An 8,938-nucleotide genomic window follows, 5' to 3' on the forward strand; every position below is an offset into this window, starting at 1 on the left:
GAGGCACCAAGTAACTGAAATGGTTCTAGCATTGCCAGCTCAGATCTCACGCAGCCAGGGGCCATCACAGAGCTCACAAGTGTAGAATGTGCTTTACTCAGAAAGTGATCTTAACATCCATTCATTAATTTCCTAAGGAAACAAAATGTACTAAGATTTATGTTCGTTAACTGCAGCCCCCAATGAACCCTAGTCCCCAGTAAGAAGCTAAAAAATAAACTAAAAGACCACTATGTGTCTTCCAAAAAATGTACATCATGTATATTTATTGACTACTCCAAAGCCTTTGACTGTGTGGATCACAACAAACTGTGGAAAATTCTTCAAGAGATGGGTATACCAGACCATCTTTCCTGCCTCCTGTAGGCAGGTCAGGAAGCAACAGTTAGAACTGGACATGGAACAACAGACTGGTTCCAAATCAGGAAAGGAGTATGTCAAGGCTTTATATTGTCACCCTGCTTATTTAACTTATATGCGGTGTACATCATGTGAAATGCTGGGCTGAATGAAACACAAGCAGGAGTCAAGATGGCCAGGAGAAATATCAATAACCTCAGATATGCAGATGACACCACCCTTATGGCAGAAAGTGAAGAAGAATTAAAGAGTCTCTTGATAAAAGTGAAAGAGAAGAATGAAAAAGTTGGCTTAAAACTCAGCATTCAGAAAGCTAAGATCATGGCATCTGGTCCCATCACTTCATGGCAGGAAGATGAAGAAACAATGAAAACAGTGACAGACTTTATTCTCTTGGGCTCCAAATCACTGAAGATGGTGACTGCAGCCATGAAATTAAAAGACACTTGCTTCTTGGAAGAAAAGCTATGACCAACCTAGACAGCATACTACAAAGCAGAGACATTACTTTGCCAACAAAGGTCCCTCTACTCAAAGCTATGGTTTATCCAGTGGTCATGTATGGATGTGAGTGTTGGACTATAAGGAAAGCTAAGTGCCAAAGATGCTCTTGAACTGTGGTGTTGGAGAAGACTCTTGAGAGCCCCTTGGACTGCAAGGAGATCCAACCAGTCTATCCCAAAGGAAATCAGTCCTGAATATTTATTGGAAGGACTGATGTTGAAGCTGAAACTCCAATACTTTGGCCACCTGATGCAAAAAAACTGACTTATTTGAAAACACCCTGATGCTGGGAAAGACTGAAGGTGGGAGGAGAAGGGGACGACAGAGAATGAGATGGTTGGATGGCATCACTGACTCAATGGACATGAGTTTGAGTAAACTCCGGGAGTTGGTGATAGACAGGGAGGCACAAAGAGTCAGACACAACTGAGCAACAGAACAGAACTGAACTGAACTGGTCTTAGAGATTTGAAACTATTTCTTCATTGTGAAGAATCAGTGTATTAAATGTAGGAGGCAAGAAGGGAAATTTGCAAATCACTGAAAGTTTTGTGCAGCTGATTCCACAGCTGGGGCCCCGCTGGGCAGTGTTTCCTGTGGTTTCCAACTTCTCCTCAACCTCCTGCCCCGACTCGCCCTGGGCTGCCCTGGCCCTGGAGGTGCAGAGAGGGGAGGGCTGTGGGGATGGGGTGACAGCCTGAGAGGCAGCAGGAGGGCGCTGGTGTGGCTGATGGGGTTTCATTTTCTCAGGGTTTTTCTGTTTACGTGCTCTGTCAAATGTGGTTGATTCGTGGAAAATGCTCAAAGTCAAACTGGCCTCTACTGGTTGAGGCTGTGCAAGGGGTAGCTGGGGTGTCACAAGGAAATGAGAACAGCTAAACCACAGCCGACTTCCTGCAAGCAGCTCCTGGGTGAGCTGGGAACTTTATGTCCAGGATGTTCAGTCGCTGCACGTCTGTCCATGCTCAGGACCCTGTTCTGGAGGAAAGAGCAGACAGGACTCCTTGCAGCACTAAGATCATCCCTGACTTTCCACCAGCCATCTGGGCTCTTCCATGATCTTGACTTATTGAGGCTGCTGCTTCTTGGTTCCATTTTTCTCAGTATAGACAGGTGACACAAAACCCGATTCCCTGAACCCAGTGACGTGGACAGATCGCAGATGTGTGCAGCAGTGACAACTGTGTGCTTCTTCAATAACAACAGCAATAGTGTGCCTTTTCCCTCATGAGAACCGAGATATGGGGGCCCTGGGTTCACCTGTGCAATTGAATATCATATACTGAGTCATATTAAGTTCTCCTAAAAGGACAAAATGACCTCAGAGTTAACCTGAGCAAGGCTTACTAGGGGCACTGACATCAGATGACAATGTGACAGGTGAACGGCAGAGGGCTGCTCAGACACATGAGCATGAAGAGCAGGTGTCCCACCTCCACCCCACCCAGCAGGTCCAGGATGGGGGTCCATGCCCTGGACTCCATCCATCCAGTCCCAGAGGGAAGCGGGGCTCCACTGCTGAGGTCACAGCTTCAGCTCTGACAGTCTGAACTCAGGGCACATTCAAGTCACATCCTTCATTCCTCTCCGTCTCTGCTCTGAGAGCCAACATGTGGGGGGTCTTGACCTCCTAGGAAGATTGGCCACATCTAACTGGTGGGACCAGCGCGTCGGGAGAGAGCTCCTTCTCAGGTTAAAGTCACACTCTGACGACCGGCTCAGGCCCCATCCGTGGTTGTGCTGTAGATGCAAGTCCACTGCTGACGCAGGGCGCACTCATTGTGATGACGCCACTGAACTCCTGAGGTCTGAGTCCAAGGCCAGACTCTAGTGCTCCCCTCCCCCAAGTTCTCCAAGTAAGGAGCTCCCCCTGCTTAGGGTTCAGACTCCCAGGGAGCTTCCAGCTGCACTTCTGTCTTATTGCTCATTCTTAAACCAAGCATGGGTGGAGTTGATTAGCTCCTCACAAATGGCCAGTTTGCACCCAAACCAACACCATTTTCACTACACAGAGTTGAATTTTTCTTGAACGACACAAGTGAATAATGAAAAGAAACGGACAGACATGCTGCCTTCCCATGAAGCATTGCATTGAAAATTCCTGCTTAACAAAATCAGCTCACAATATGAGTTAATTTTAGTTCAAACTAGCTAAACATAAGGAAAAATGATGGCAATGGTTTCATAGAATGGATTCAAAACAAGAGTACTCAGAGTGGTTTAGAAGATATGTCTAAGAGAGAAATATTTCATGCTACGTAACACAAAATGGTTGGTACTTTTATATGTATTCACAATCCATCTTGCCTTCCTGTTATAATTCAACACCGTAGGCCAAATACATAATGCAAATCAGGAATGAAACGAATCATTTTGATAGGTTCAGGGTTTTTTATTTTGTTTCATTTTTTGGCTGCAGTGAAAGTGCTGAGTCCTAGCTGCAGGACTATTAGGGAACCCCCGACATATTCTGTTTTCTTACTTTTTACAATTGTACAAATAGTGCATGAGTTTAAAAACTCAATAGAGAGGTAGGGTGTTAAAAAAGGTATTAAAAAGAAGTCCAAGATACAAAAGGAAAAAAAACCCTCCGTTCTGCAAATCAAAATAAAATTAAAAATAAAAAGAGATTTTGCTTACAAAGAAATGCTACTCCAATATATTAAGAGGTCTTTTGATTAGGAACACAGCACAGGTCTTTTCCCCAACTTTTCGTTAAGAGATCAGACTCAGTCTCATGGAATAGTGGGTGGATCATGACATAATCTTATCAGCCACAGGCAGGCAACTAACTCTATGGTGCCATGTCTGTGAGCTACTACAATAAATAAAACCTTTATTAACCTCTGAATAACATCAGCAGTGCATGTCACCATTTCAGTTTTCAAAAAGAATAATCAATTTCCAGTCTTTTTTTTCCCCTCTAGTTACTTTCAATGAAGGTTTTTCATGCAGAAAAAGAAAGAACACAAAAATTTTTTGAGATGTAGTATGAAAAGGCTAAATATTGCATGTTATTTTGTGTTTTTTTTTAATAACAAAGTCTATGTATTTCATGGGCTGTGAAATAGACATTGAAGTGTCTATATGATTTAGGCCACCCAAGAATTTTATTTTAAAGCATTTTAGAAAAGGATCTACTCTTCACATGCCCACATTTTTGCTTTATGTCTGAATACTGCTGTGGAAACAAGAGGCCCGGGTTCATTGAGAACCACAGAAGCCGGACAGGGTCTCTGTTCGCTGTGACTGTGGCTGCTTCTGCTGGCCTGCCTGTCCCTGTATCAGCTGCCCAGCTACTCCATCCAGTCCTCTGCTTTCCCCTTCTTTTAGAAAAGATTTTATTAGCTTTCAGTGGAACTATAATTGGCATGAAACTTTACATTAGCCTCAGTTACCAGCATAATGATTCCATATTTGTATACATTTATAAATGGTCACTGGGCTTCCCTCGTGGCTCAGCGACATGAAGTTTTAAGATCTACTCTCTTTTCCCTTCTATGGTTAAATCATTATGCAGAGTCATTGCTATTACAACTGATCATGTGTTTATTTGCTTGTATTTCTGAGGTTGAAATGTTTCCTTGGTGACTTGAGGGACTGAATAATGAATGTGCCTCGACTTGGAGGCACACGGAGCTGCATTGCCAGCAGTGGACCGTGTCTGTCGTCTCAGAAGCTCCCGTACGCTCCAGAGACATCCACTGGTGCAGGATCAGCGCGGATCCTGGGACCAGAGAGGGCGCCTGAGTCCTGGCTCTGCCTCTGTCAGCTGTGGGACCCTGGACCAGGCACTCACCCTCGGTCTCACCTGTCTCTGTGTAAGTGGAGACAAGGACAGTACCATCCTCCCAGGACTGCTGCCCTCACTGCCTGCGGAAGTTAGGGTTTGTAGTTAAACCATGTCTGACACAGAGACATTCTGGCTACATAAATGAGAGTGAACTAAGTCATCCTTATTTGGAAATTTGGGACTCTGGGGTGATTTTCATGCTTCACAAATTTATACCTAAAAGGAAAAGGTTTAAAAAAAAACCTCACTTTATAAAATCACAATCATATTCCTGAAATTTTACTTTGAATCTACTCAGAGAAAGGCTCCATATTTAACTACTTTGTCATGTAGTTTCATTTTCAAAGACTTACTCTAACAAAAGAGTTCTCATTGTCCTAAAAGTGGTTTTTCACTATCCTGCTTTTCTTCTGCTTCTCCTGAAGAGTCTAGACGGTAGGAAAGGGGAAGGAGAAGAACTGCATTTGACTGCAGTAACAAATGATTTCTTTTACATTACAGTACACACGGTTAGACTATAAAATGAGAGGTACGTAGGTTTAATCCTTGAGAGGTTTAGATTAACACAATGCCATGTGTAAACTAAAGTTTTATCTTATTTCTTGTCAGAGGAAACCCTTTATAACAGGAGCTACCTGTTGCGCTAATTTGTCAAAAGAGATTTCACGTATGTCTATCAAAAAATATTTATCTAGACCAAGGACTGTTATCCACCGTTCCTCCTCCTGCATCTCTTTACTGACAAGCTTATGCAGGTTTTTCAAGTGCAGTTAGTTTGGACTTTGGTACAAATAATTTACTCTTCATATTTTGACAAATGGCTATATTCAGTTAGTGAGAGAGTTCCTAGTGCAAAGATAAAACCGACAGTCATGCTCTCATGTTATTGCCAGCAACCATTGTGTTACAATCTTCCTTGGTCGGTGTCTCCTGAACCTTATATTGTTGTTGAGTTCTACCCAGATATCCACTCAGGAGTTATCTCCAAACTACACTGTTATATATCTATTTAATATATGAATATGCTTGATATGATAAATAAAATGTCTTTCTTTCTTTATTTATACTAACCTGCATATTTTCCCTGTCTATCTCTCCCTCCCTCTCTCTGTACTATTGCACAGCAACACTGTATAACAAACATCCCAAAGCATAGTGGTTTAAAACAGCAATCATTTATTAATCCTCATTAACTCTCTGGTCAGCTAGGCTGTTCTTCTGATCTGAGTCAGACTCAGCTGATGACCACCCAGGCTCCAGCCATCACCAGGTGACCAGGTCAAGGTAGCCTGGGCAGGGATGAATCAGCTCTATACGAGGTGGGTCTTCATCCTCCAGGACTTGTTGTCATGACAATGGTGGGGATCCCAGAGATCTGCCAGAATTTCATCAGGCTTTTTAAGGTCTAGACTCAGACCTGGAACCCCATTCTAATGGGGAAAGAAACTGCAGCCTTTGATTGAGGGACTGACTGTGAATTCACACTGCAAGGAGTGAGTTCTAATCTGGAAAATTCGCCGAGAAGCACATTTGGCCTTTGAATGTCTCTTACTAAATGCAACTAACACCCATGATTTTGGGAGCTGCAAAAAGTAAATGACAGCTACAAAAGTAAATGAAGTATTTTGAAAAAGGAAAGCGTAAAGTTAGCACTACTGAACTGATGGTGAGTTTCTCTCATTTTTCTTTTGGTCTCCCCTAGCTGGCACTCAAAGAAGCCTGATGCCTGAATGTGCATCAGGTGCAGAGAGAGGGAGGGCGTGCTCAGTGGCCAGGAGCACTGCTTTTCTGTGTTTGCTTGTGCTTCTTTTGTCCTTTTCCATTCTCTCCCACTCTCACCATTCCGCGCTCACACCCCCAACCCAGGCCATCCCAGTGTCTATGACAGCAGCAGTGACTATATGGAGGTGAAGCCCTGAGGGAAGGGAACTTCTCTCTCACACAGGAAACTGTGGTCCCAAGAGCACACGGAGAATCCCAGTGGCTTTTGTTCTCTCTGTCCTCTTCCTGCTTGGTGTGGAAGGGAGACACAGTTGCAGGAATGCACAGCAGAGCAAATATATGAAAGTCCACTTATCTGGTCCAAGAGCCAGAAGGATGATTCCTGTGAGCTGGAAAGTGGTGCAGAGCTTGCGGAGAGGAGAGAGATTAAGAAAGAAATCTCATATAAGGGTGTTTGACAGCTAGGATCACCGCCCCCTAGCTGCACATGCATAAAGTGGAAAAAAGTGAAAGTGAAGTCTCTCAGTTGTGTCCGACTCTTTGTGACCCCATGGACTGTAACCTATCAGGCTCCTCCATCCGTCCATGGGATTTTCCAGGCAAGAGTACTGGAGTGGGTTGCCATTTCCTTCCTCAGCACCTGCATAAATGTGATCCAAAATAGATCTTGCAAACTGATCTAAGTGTAAACAAACACCCAGGGCCACTGGGTGGCGCACATAGTGCAGTGTGAATAATACTGCAAAAGCTTTGAAAACTGCGCTCTCTGGACCTGCCCATCACAGACAGGTAAGGATTTATATTCCATAACTGGATTAATTCCCAGCAAAAAAAAAAAAAACAAAAAAAATGTGTAGGATATAATCCAGAATCACTCAATTTATAGAAAGCCAGGAAAATCTCAACATATTACTGTAGAAAAGTCAGTTAACAGATGCCAGTCCTTAAATAGGGCTTCCCTGATAGCTCAGCTGGTAAATAATTCACCTGCAATGCAGGAGACCCTGGTTCCTGAATATCACACATGTTGGAATGACAGAGAATTTAAAATAGTTATGAGGACCGTGGGAGGAAATGGAAAGAGGGAGAGATAGAAAGTACAATAGGTAAGAGATATAAACAGAGAAATAGAACAGGAAAGACAGGTGGTGGAGGTAGGCAAGTAGAGAGATAGAATCAGAAATAGAGACGAGGAAAGAAATAGTAAAACAGAGGAGAGAGAAAGAGAAAGAGAGGAGGGGAAGAAGTCAGAGCTGAAAAGAAAGAGGTGGGGTATAGCAATAGGAAATAGAGAAGATCTGTGAACATAGAGATGGACAGACAGAGGGATATAAAGAATGGTGCTTTGGGGAGATAGAGAAACAGAATAGTGATAGGAGAAAGCGAGTCAGTCAAGAGACAGCTGTAGAGCAGTCAGGAGAGTCATCTAAACCCACCACATAATTAAGGGCCACATAATGGTAATTTCATATATTCATATAACCACAGCTACTTTACCTATTCATCTGTTGATGGGCACTTAGCTGTTATAAACAATGAACTTAGGAGTGCAGGTATCTTTTAGTATTTTTGTTTTCTTTTGATCATCATTCAGAAGTAGAATTGCTGGATCATGTGGTAGTTCCATTTTTAACTTTTTGAGGAACATCCACATTGTTTTCAGTAGTGACTGAACCAATTTGCATTCCACCAAAAATGTACTTAGACGGTAAAGAATTCCTGGTGGCTCAGATGATAAAGAATTTGCCTGCACTGCTGGAGACCTGAATTCTGTCCCTGGGTTGGGAAGGTCCCCTGGAGGAGGGCATGGCAACCCACTCCAGTACTCTTGCCTGGAGAACCCCCATGGACAGAGGAGACTGAGGGTTACAGTCTATGGTGTCGCACAGAATCCTACACAGCTGAGCGACTAAGCACAGCAAAAGTGTACAAGGGTTCTTTTTCCCCCACATCCTCACCAACATGCATTGTTTGTGTTCTTTTTGATAATAGCCATTCTGACAGATGTGAGATGATATCTCGTTGTTGTTTCGATTTGCATTTCCCTGCATTTCAGATAAGTAAAAAAATTTTTTTCCTTTGTGGATGTTTCAAATATTGCAAAGTTCCTTGCAATTTTTTCCCCCACAAAATCTGGAAACCCTATATGAGACAGTCTTTTACTTGAGGATGAACATAAATCCTCCATCAAACTGTTTTATGAGGCATGCATACACACAAACACACATCTGTTTACTTTGAAGGAGAGTCAAATGTAGACCAATATAACTGATATTAGTTTCTTTTAATAAGGCTCATTCAATTCTTATTGGATTTGCTGCTAAAAGTCGGCTTACAGGTATAAAAGGAAAGATAGTTCAGGGAAACTATATAAAGATGTTTAATCACCGGACAAGACCATGGCATCAACATTAACACTGAAAGGCTGAACTGCAGGGAATTTAGTCCGATTCTGGTCTTCTCACTCCACCAGGCAACAGGCAAGCTTTGTCTGTGTTTCTCCTCCCCAGACCCCAACCTGATCCCTCTGCTTGCAGTTCTGAGCTCTCAGTGCTCAGG

This window comes from Dama dama, chromosome 18 (genome assembly GCF_033118175.1).
Source record: "Dama dama isolate Ldn47 chromosome 18, ASM3311817v1, whole genome shotgun sequence".
Lineage (NCBI taxonomy): Eukaryota > Metazoa > Chordata > Mammalia > Artiodactyla > Cervidae > Dama > Dama dama.